Source organism: Gorilla gorilla, chromosome 11 (genome assembly GCF_029281585.2).
Source record: "Gorilla gorilla gorilla isolate KB3781 chromosome 11, NHGRI_mGorGor1-v2.1_pri, whole genome shotgun sequence".
NCBI lineage: Eukaryota > Metazoa > Chordata > Mammalia > Primates > Hominidae > Gorilla > Gorilla gorilla.
The window spans coordinates 106,275,558-106,286,504 of record NC_073235.2 but is presented as its reverse complement, the minus strand read 5'-3'; the positions used below and the strand labels follow the sequence as shown (position 1 = coordinate 106,286,504).

The 10,947-nt window shown below is 41.4% G+C and overlaps 1 pseudogene; it reads left to right on the top strand.

Annotated features, from left to right (window-relative positions):
• The first annotated feature begins 2,396 nt into the window (after positions 1–2,396).
• On the top strand, positions 2,397–2,645 carry LOC101127460 (cytochrome c oxidase subunit NDUFA4-like; annotated as a pseudogene).
• Positions 2,646–10,947: the final 8,302 nt, after the last annotated feature.

The following is a 10,947-nucleotide window of genomic DNA, read 5'->3' as shown; positions in this document are numbered from 1 at the left end:
TAAATGTTTAATGAATAAAGTTTCCCTTGCAATGTATTTACTTTTCTTTTTTCAAACCAATTTATCTCACTTTTCCACCCTACAAACAGAAAAAAAACTTCTCCTCTCCAAATAATCTTCTTTGCCTTTTCCTTCAAGATGACTATTTTTCTAATGTTTCAAGACATTATCATTCAATAACTGGAAGTAAATTACATTTTGTATATCTACATCCAGTAGGGAATTGGACCTGAAGAGATACCTCAGGCTTCTTCCTCCACCCCTGCCGAGCATCCTCAAAGACTAGGCCTGTTTGTAGACTCCCAGTTTTCCCATGGGGTTTCTCCACACCTCATATGCACAGTTTCCACAAGATTTGGGCTGAAGAAGGGAGACTTTCTCTTGGAGAGTGAAGTGTTCTCAAGGGAAAAATGAAAAGTCAGCATTTACTATCTGTGCCCGAAATTAATTCTTACCCTTTGCTTTCAGGAAAGCGAGGAGAAGCAGCACAAAATCCCAGTTTAAGGCTTGATGTGCTTCAGATATTTAGAAACAGAAATTTAAGAAAGACCCTGAAAGAGCTTCCAGTCCTAAAGCAACAAGTTCTGAGGTCAATGGAGCCTGTGTTTGGTGCTTCCCCAGGCCATCTGGCAGCCAGAGAGAGATATTTTAAGTCATGGCAAGGCATGTGGCAACCTCAAAAACCACACCCTTTGAATGTCAGCCTCCTCCACCAACATGGGTAAGTCTGACATGAGGCAAGAAATAAAGGCCAGGCCATGAGGATATCAGCCCCACTGAAATGCTGTTGACTTTCAAAAAAAAATATGATTAGTACAAGTTTCTTATTATTTTATTTACTAAATGTTCTGAAAACTGGAAAAGTCAGTCAAATTTGGATGTTTCCAGATGTCCAGATGTGTCCTACATACAGCCTAGATGTCAAGAAGAAACTTGAATTGATTTAAATATGGGGTATTTTTTTTCACTGTAGAAATATCTCTTCTGAATTATACACAGTCTTTCACATGACCTGGGAGGAAACAATAAAATATAATTACTGAGGAGGGATATGGTTGATGCTCACAAATATTGGCTAAAAGTAGACAGAGGACTAGAAAAGAAAAGTTTAAAAGTTTCTTTTAATAGTGTCCTTTTCTCACACACACACATTAAAATGATTACTAAAAGAAAATATGGGGACTTTTCAGCTGGGATGTCCTGTTTAGAGCGGGGATTGAGAGGTGAAGCCAGCAGGACTTCCTTGGTCGAGTGGGGACTTGGAGAACTTTTCTGTCTTACAAGAGGATTGTAAAATGCACCAATCAGCAATCTGTAGCTAGGATTGTAAAACGCACCAATCAGCACTCTGTAGCTAGCAAGAGGATTGTAAAATGCACCAATCAGCACTCTGTACAACACACCAGTCAGTGGTCTGTAAAATGCACCAATCAGCAGGATCCTAAAAGTAGCCAATCACAGGGAGGATTGAAAAAAGCGCATTCTGATAGGACGAAAACAGAACATGGGAGGGGCCAATAAGGGAATGAAAGCTGGCAACCCCAGCCGCAGCTGTAACCCACTCGGGCCCATTCCACGCTGTGGAAGCTTTGTTCTTTCACTCTTCACAATAAACCTTGCAACCCTCAAAAAAAAAAAAAAAAAAAAAAAAAAAAGGAAAGAAAAGAAAACATGGGGACTTTGTAAAAGTGTATTAAATACATACTTGCTGTTTTCATTGTAACAGATGTTACATCATTATATACCAACTGTAACAACTGATGTAACTGAAATCTCCTGGAATTTCCTGTTGATTCTTATTTCATCTAGAAATAAGGATTTCTCTTTGTTTTTTTTTAGTTAAAATAATTCACCTTTAGGGGAGGAGTACCACCTTCTGAGGTCCCGAGTTGATGGCAGCAGACAGAACATCTCTGGATGACCTGGTTCTGGTACCAGTCCTGCTACATATTATTCACCAGAAAAATAGACCAAAGTTCTCACCATAAAAAAAAAAAAAAAAAGAAAAAAAGATAACTATGTGAGGGAATTTATATGTCAATTATCCTGCTTTTGCCATTCCACAATGTATACATATATCAAAACATCATGTTGTACACCATCAATGTATACAATTTTTGTCAATTAATTGATTAATTAATTGAACTAGATCAAAGAATTGCTCTAAGATTCTTCTTCTTGCCAGTGTCCCACAATTCTTCAGTGCCCCCACAATTATTTTGAAGACAAATCAGGGAAGGACTGGGTCAAGGGTCTGCCTAAATACACCGTGCAGCTAACTGTTCACTGGAGTTTTAGAGCTTGCTCTCAAAACTTATGAGCCAGATACTACTTAGCCCAGGGCCTGGTGGTTAGGCTGGTTCTCTCATTTCCAATCGAGGGCCTCTGCCGCAAACATGCTCTGCTAGATCCTCAGTTATACCAAGAAGCAGCCAAGCTTGATGCCCCTCTTTGTGTTTATTGGAGCTGGAGGTCCTGGAGCAGCAGTGTATCTCTTGTGTCTGACATTGTTCAATCCAGATGTTAGTTGGGACAGAAAGAATAACCCAGGGCCCTGGAACAAACTGGGTCCCAAGGATCAATACAAGTTCTACTCAGTGCATATGGATTACAGCAAACTGAAGAAAGAAGGTCCAGATTTCTAAGTGAAATGTGTCACTGTAAAGCTGCTTTAGAATGAAGGTTTTCCAGAAGCCGTCCACACAGTTTTCCACTTAACCAGGAAGTATTTCTCCTCTAAATGCATGAAATCATGTTGATATAATGTGTTGAAGATTATACTGATTAATAAATAACTGAAACTTGAAAAAAAAAACTTATGAGCCTAGAAAAACCTGCTGCTTTGTATTTTTTGTTTCTACTTTTGTTTTGCAGGGATGATAACAGTTAATGCTTCAAAAATGACAACAAACTTGGGAGTCATCAGCTCATAAAATATACCTGAAGCCACAAATTGGAATGAAATCACCCTGGGAAGATATATAGAGTGAGAAAAGAAATAAAACTGAGATCTGGGCCAGGCGCGGTGGCTCACGCCTGTAATCCCAGCACTTTGGTGGGCCGAAGCAGGCAGATCACGAGGTCAGGAGTTCGAGATCAGCCTGACCAACATGGTGAAACCACGTCTCTATTAAAAATGCAAAAATTAGCTGGGTGTGGTGGCACACACCTGTAATCCCAGCTACTCCAGAGGCTCAGGCAGGAGAATCACTTGAACCCAGAAGGCAGAGGCTGTAGTGAGCCGAGATCGCACCATTGTACTCCAGCCTGGGCAACAGAGCAAGACTCTGTCTCAAAAAAAAAAAAAAAGAAAAAAAGACTGAGATCTGATTCCCCATTGATAATGAGGGTAGTGGGGGTGTGAGCATAATAAGAGAAGTCCTAGAAGAAGCCTGGAAAGGAGGATCAATATAAGTAGAAAGAAAACTGGTACTATGAAAGAAGCCAAGGGAAAGACTGCTTTAAGGAAGCAATGGTCAACAAAGCCAAAGCTTTCTACAAGTCATGTAGGATAGGATTAAGAAGGAGCCATTAAATACAGTGCTGTGGAGCTGCTATTAGCAATGGAAGTCTCCATGGGCAGTGGTAGCAGAAGAACAATGGCAAGTGGCTTGAGAAGTACACAAGAGCTGGAGCTGTGGACTGAGATGATATTTATCCTTCCTCTCCAGTATGAATACTCAAGCACAATGTTGCAAAATATGCACTACATAGCTGAGCTTAGTCACAGAAGGAAAGTAAAGCCAACTCCAATTGACTATATGGTGGCTTGAGGGTATAGAGCCTAGACAGATGCTGGTGCTGGGGTCAAGAGTATTAGGACAAGAGACAAGGCATAGACCCTGCACAAAGAGAGGAAGTAGAACTAAGTCTACCACGTATATCCAAGATCCTCAGTGGGCTGCCCAGTCTATTAAAATTGATCTAGAACTGTGCTATCCAGCATGGTAGCTACTACCCATACATGACTATTGAAATTTAAATTAATTAACATTCAGGTTGGGTGCAGTGGCTTACACCTGTAATCCCAGCACTTTGGAAGGCTGGTGAATCACTTGAGGTCAAGAGTTCAAGACCAGCCTGATCAATATGGTGAAACCCCGTCTCTACTAAAAATACAAAAAATTAGCCAGGCGCAGTGGTGAGCACCTTGTAGTCCCAGCTACTCAGGAGACTGAGGCAGGAGAATTGCTTGAACCCGGAAGGTGGAGGTTGCAGTGAGCCAAGATCGCACCACTGCACTCCTGCCTGGGCAACAGAGCGAGACTCTGCCCCAAAAAATAAAATAAAATAAAATAAAATCCAACAAAATGTAAAATTCAATTCTTCAGTCACACATTTCAAGTATTCAGTAACCACATGTGGGTTACTGAGTACCAGTGGCTACCATGTTGGACAGCATACATACAGAACACTTCCATTAGCACAGAAAGTTCTACTGGACAGTACTAATCTAGAAAATCTCTGGCCACCATCACAAAGAAGCAGCAAGAAGATGTGCTATCTGCCTCAATCTTTGGATGAAGGTGGAAAACTCTCCCAGTGAGAAATTGATACATTAAGCATGTGTCCCTTCCAGGTGTGAGTTACAAATTTGTACCACCCTTATGTGCTAGAATCCCAAGCCAAAAATTTTACACGTAGAGTCCCAGGAGAAGTAAGTGCAGAACTCAATACACACCCACAAAACACTCCAGAGTATACATTCACAACCCCAGACACATAGGATTCCACAGTAAAAAGTAATCTTATCTAAAAATGAGCTAATGATAAACAAGTACAACCCACAGAAAGAATTTGACAGGCACTTCACAAAACTCTCGTACACTATTGGTGAGAATGTAAATTGTGTGTCTAATGACTCAGCAATTCCATTCCTAGATATACACAACAGAAATGGGTACATAGAAAATGTACCTAAGAGCATGTGCCCAGAAACAGTACAAAAGACAAGAAAGTCATAGTAGACTACTCATAACAAACTAAAACCAACTTAACTGTCCATCAATAGAAGAATGAATAAATAAATTATATATTCATACAATGGAATATTTTATAGCAATGGGAATAGACAAACGACTGCTACATCTAAGGGCATAGATGTATCTCTCAGAAACAATGTTAAGGGAAAGAAGCCAGACAAAAGAGTCCATATAAAGTTCAAAACAGGCAAAACTAATCAATGATCACAGATATTAGGATCAAGATTACCTTTGAGAGGGGCGGTGACTGAGAACCTCTTTGTGGGGCTTCTGGGGTGCTAGTAATATTCTCTTTCTTGATCTGGGTGGTTGTTACCTGGGTTATATTTCCTTTTTGAAAATATTTCAAATGAGTAGTTATGATTTATGTACTTTTCTATATGTATATATAAAATTAAATTTTTGTTCAAATAGTAAAGGGATTAAAAACAAGATGGAACTAAAATTCTAGAGAGCAACAACATGGAATACCAGATAGGGATGTCAGAGCTCAACTATTCCATAGTGCTTATATTGTTCTGAGGGAGAATAGAAATATTTATTAATGTTAGTTAAATAGGCATGTTAAATAGGTATGTTTAAAAAAAATTTTTTTTTGAGACAGAGTTTCGCTCTTGTTGCCCAGGCTGGAGTGCAATGGCGCTATCTCAGCTGACTGCAACCTCCACTTCCCTGGTTCAAGCGATTCTGCTGTCTCAGCCTCCTGAGTAGCTGGGATTACAGGAGCACGCTACCACGCCCAGTTGATTTTTGTATTTTTAATAGAGACAGCGTTTCATCATATTGATTAAGCTTGTCTCGATCTCCTGACCTCGGATGATCTGCCCACCTCGGCCTCCCAAAGTGCTGGGATTCTAGGTGTCAGCCACCGCACCCGGCCAGCATGTTAAAATTTTTAAGGTAACAAATAAAGAATAAGAAAAAAATGTAAATTTTTAAAACAAAGAAAAGAAATATTTTTTTTAAAGTGATGCTAAAAAAGTAAAGGCAAAGCATAAAGAAGAAACATAAAATTTCTTTCAAATGGTGATATAAATATACCCAAATAAATCAGTAATCACAATATAAACAAGTTAAACTCACCAGTTTAAGAAACCGTTATTCTCAGATTTGAATAAAAACCAAAACAAAATGCAGCTATAAATGTCTTACAAGAAACACACCTAAACATGGAAACACATGTATTAAGTAAAGGGATAAAGCTGTTGTATTAGTCAGAGTTCTCTAGAAGGACAGAACTAATGGAATAGATACATATCTAAGAAGGAGTTTATTAAGTATTAACTCACACAATCACAAGGTTCCACAATAGGCCGTCTGCAGGCTGAGGAGCCAGGAGAGCCAATCTGAGTTCCAAAACTGAAGAACTTGGAGTCTGATGTTGGTGGGCAGGAAGCATCCAGCACGGGAGAAAGGTGTAGGCTGAGAAGCTAGGCCAGTCTCTCTTTTCACATTTTTCTGCCTGTTTATATTCTAGCCGACCTGGCAGCTGATTAGATTGTGCCCACCCAGATTAAGGGTGGGTCTGCCTTTCCCAGCCCACTGACTCACATGTTAACCTCTTTTGGCAACACCCTCACAGACACACTCAGGATCAATACCTTGTATCCTTCAATCCAATCAAGTTGACACTCGGTATTAGCCATCACAGCTGTCTAGTCAGAAGTTGGATTGATCTAGGGTTAAGGACTTGGTGGGTGAGTGCAATGGATGGAAAATAAAATAAAATGGTGAGAGAGTGGTCAAAGGGATAGGTTACAAGTCTAGGTTGGCTTGTAAGGAAATGATACCAGAAAACTGCTGATAGTGGGGAAACAGAACAGTTGAGGAAATGGGACAGTTAAGTCAATGACAGTCTAGTGGGTCCCAAAGCAGATGTGATAACACAGAGCAAAGGAGCAAGTTTGGGTTCCGTCAAATTTAAATTTAGATCTAAAAAGGCAATTCAGTCTTTCCTGTATCTTATCCAACTTTCTTATTGTAAATAATCTATAGGGCTCTACAAGATGTAAAGAAGATAATTCACAGCAATGTCCTCTAAAGTTGAAGTAATCAGTCTTTAAACTATAGACAGCCTTGAATTCCACTTTAGAATTGTGCAGACAGGGCCAACAGAAAAACCAGGCATCTGGTCAACCAACCAAACTCTCACTGGGTCTTGAGGCAATCAGGGTACAGAAATTTTAAAAAATATCTAAGCAAACATTGACCTTTCGTGTAACAAAATCTAACACACATTTCCTTTGGTAAAGTTCATTTCTATTTTTCTGCATTACACACCACTTACTTAAGGGGAAATAACCCTTACAATGTATGTGAGGTCCACCAAGTGGAAACTTTAGTTCTAGGTTCAATATAGTAAGTAAATTACATCGCTATAAACTCCTTAACAGGCCTCCATCTACTGAAATCCCTTTTTTTTTTTTTGAGACGGAGTCTCGCTCTGTCACCCAGGCTGGAGTGCAGTGGCGCAATCTCGGCTCACTGCAAGCTCCGCCTCCTGGGTTCAAGCCATTCTCCCGCCTCAGCCCCCCGAGTAGCTGGGACTACAGGCGCCTGCCACCATGCCCAGCTAAATTTTTTGTACTTTTTTAGTAGAGACGGGGTTTCACCGTGTTAGCCAGGATGGTCTCAATCTCCTGACCTCGTAATCTGCCCACCTCGGCCTCCCAAAGTGCTGGGATTACAGGCGTGAGCCACTGCACCCGGCCTTTTTTTTTTTTTTTTTTTTTTAAGAGATGAGGTCTCACTCTATTGCCCAAGCTGCAGTACAATGGTGTGATCATAACTCACTGCAGCCTCGAATTCTAGGGCTCAAGCAATCCTTCCGCCTCAGCCTCCCAGGTAGCTAGGACTGCAGATGCACACCACTGTGCCTGGCTAATTTTTTTTTTTATTTTTTTAGAGTTGTGAGGGTAGGGGAGGGAGTCTTGTGACGCTGCCTAGGCTGGTCTTGAATTCCTGGTGTCAGGCAATGCTCTCACTTCAGCCTCCTGAGTAACTGAGATTACAGGAGTGGGCCACCATGCCCAGCTCTGAAATCTTCTTAATTTTAAAGTCTCAGCCCACATGCCACAGCCTCCTTAAGCCATCTCCAACTTCCTCAAGCAGAATGTATTATATTGTTTCCTCTGCATGTCTTCTTCACATTGGTAGTGTGGTTGATATAACAATTCTTCTATTCTGCCTTTCGTATAATTATTTACATAAATCCTCATCTCTCTTAAAATGATAAATATCCTGAGGACAAGAACCACTCTTGAACTTACTCCAGAATATAGCACACCATCCCATAGTGAAGAAGGGGCCATAAACTGGACATAGACAGTTGATCCACTTCCCAGATAGGGAAGTATGATTTTGTTTCATGGTATTTTCCTTTTCTCCTTTAAACTGAAGAGGCTGCTTGGACTAAGAGTACCAGGCTGACATAGGAGAACAACTGATCTTCCAGAAAGTGCTGCCAACATCACTCCAAAGAGCTAGAATACCAATAAACCTAGGAAGATCCAGTTCTAAATATATATATATATATGTATATATATATATATATATATATATATATATATTTTTTTTTTTTAGACGGAGTCTCACTCTGTTGTCCAGGCTGGAGTGCAGTGCCATGATCTCAGCTCACTGCAACCTCTGCCTCCTGGGTTCAAGCAATTCTCCTGCCTCAGCCTCCTGAGTAGCTGGGATTACAGGCGCCCACCACCACGCCCGGCTGATTTTTTTGTATTGTTATTAGAGACGGGGTTTCACTATGTTGGCCAGGCTGGTCTTGAACTCTTGACCTCATGATCTGCCTGCCTCAGTCCCCCAAAGTGCTGGGATTACAGGCGTAAGCCACCGTTCCTGGCCCAGTTCAGTATATTTTGATATTGCATCTTCCTAATGTTTGTTTCAATTAGGGACAACTTTGAACCACACACACACTTTTTTTTAATGATTTTCTGTGAGTAAACCCTTGAGGAGTCACATAACCCATGCCTTTCAAGTGTGTCTGTACCAACCTTCCCGTTAAGTCTGTGAAGAGAATCCATTATGTTAGTATATCATTTCTTATGGCAAAGGCTATCAATACCTGAGCCGCTGTTCACTATGCCTGATGAGAACCTTACTAAAATATTTTCCTTTCTTTTCTACCTTCATCTTAAGGGAGAAGGGAGATGTCTAGTCAAGAAATAAAATCTCATTGGCTCAGCCTGGTGCAGTGGCTCACGTCTGTAATCCCAGCACTTTGGGAGGCTGAGGCGGGTGGATTACCTGAGGTCAGGAGTTCAAGACCAGCCTGGCCAATATGGTGAAACCTCATCTCTACTAAAAATACAAAAATTAGCCAGGCATGGTGGCACATGCCTGTAATCCCAGCTACTAGGGAGGATGAGGCAGGAGAACTGCTTAAACCCGGGAAATGGAGGTTGCAGTGAGCCAAGATCGTGCCACTGCACTCCAGCCTGGCCGACGGAGCAAGACTCTGTCTCAAAAATAAATAAATAATAAATAAATAAAATCTCATTGGTTCTCAGGGTAATCTTTATAGGGGTCTGAGGATAGGGTTAAATTGTTACTACAGTTGTGGCAGACCTCGACAATGCAAAGCCCATAGAAACACATTAGTGCCCATCGTTGTTAAAAAAAATAGTATTAAATGTGCTTAGGCACCAGAACTATAATCTAAGAGGCAGAATCCAAGTCTTAAGTCCCAATTCCTGTTTTCTGAAGCATAGCAAAGTAATTTACTCTCCGAGTAAAACAATCTTTCTAGATCAGTGGTTCTCAAAGGATGAGGTTTCTAGATCAGCAGCATTAGCATCACATAAGAGCTTGTTAGAAATGCAAATTCTCAACTGTGCAGCCATAAAAAGGAAGGAGATCATGTCCTTTGCAGGGACATGGATGAAGCTGGAAGCCATCACCCTTGGCAAACTAACACAGGAACAGAAAACCATGAGGCTGGGTTGGTGGCTCATGCCTGTAATCCCAGCACTTTGGGAGGCAGAGGCAGGCAGATCACTTGAGGTCAGGAGTCCGAGACCAGCCTGGTCAACATGGCGAAACCCCATCTCTACTAAAAATACAAAAATTAGCTGGGTGTAGTGGCAGGCGCCTGTAGTCCCAGCTACTTGGGAGGCTGAGACAGAAGAATCACTTGAACCTGGGAGGCAGAGATTGCAGTGAGCTGAGATCATACCACTGCACTCCAGCCTGGGTGACAGACCAAGACTCTGTCTAAAAAAAACAAAACAAAACCAACACTGCATGTTCTCACTCATAAGTGGGAGCTGAACATTGAGAACACATGGACACAGAGAGGGAAACAACACACACCAGGGCCTGCTGGGGGATGGGGGATGAGGGGAGGGAACTTCAAGGACAGGTCAACAGGTGCAGCAAACCACCATGGCACAGTATACCTTTGTAACAAACCTGCACGTTCTGCACATGTATTACGGTTTTTTTTTTTAGAAGAATTAAAGAAGAAAAGGAAAAAGAAAAAAATGCAAATTCTCAGCCTCATCCTCCACCTGCTGAAGCAGAAACTTCAGGTGAGAGGCCCAGCAATCATGTTTAAACAAGCCCTCCAGGAGAAGCTGATGCACAGTACGATTTGAAAACCATGACTCTAGGCCAGACCAAATAGTGGCCTGTGGAGCACAGCATTAGCATTTCCTGGGAGCTCATTAGAAATGCAGAATCTCAGGCCCCACCTCAGACCTACTAAATCAAAAACTGCAGCTGAACCAGATCCTCAGGTGATTTGCATATACATTACAGTTTGAGGAGCAGGATCAAGGATCAAACGGAGAAAATTTAAAACCTAAATAAATAGGCAGAGCACAGTGGCTCACGCTGTAATCCCAGCACTTGGGGAGGCTGAAGCGGGCAGGTGACCTGAGGTCAGGAGCTCAAGACCAGCCTGGTCAACATGGTGAAACCCCGTCTCTACTAAAAATATGAAAAT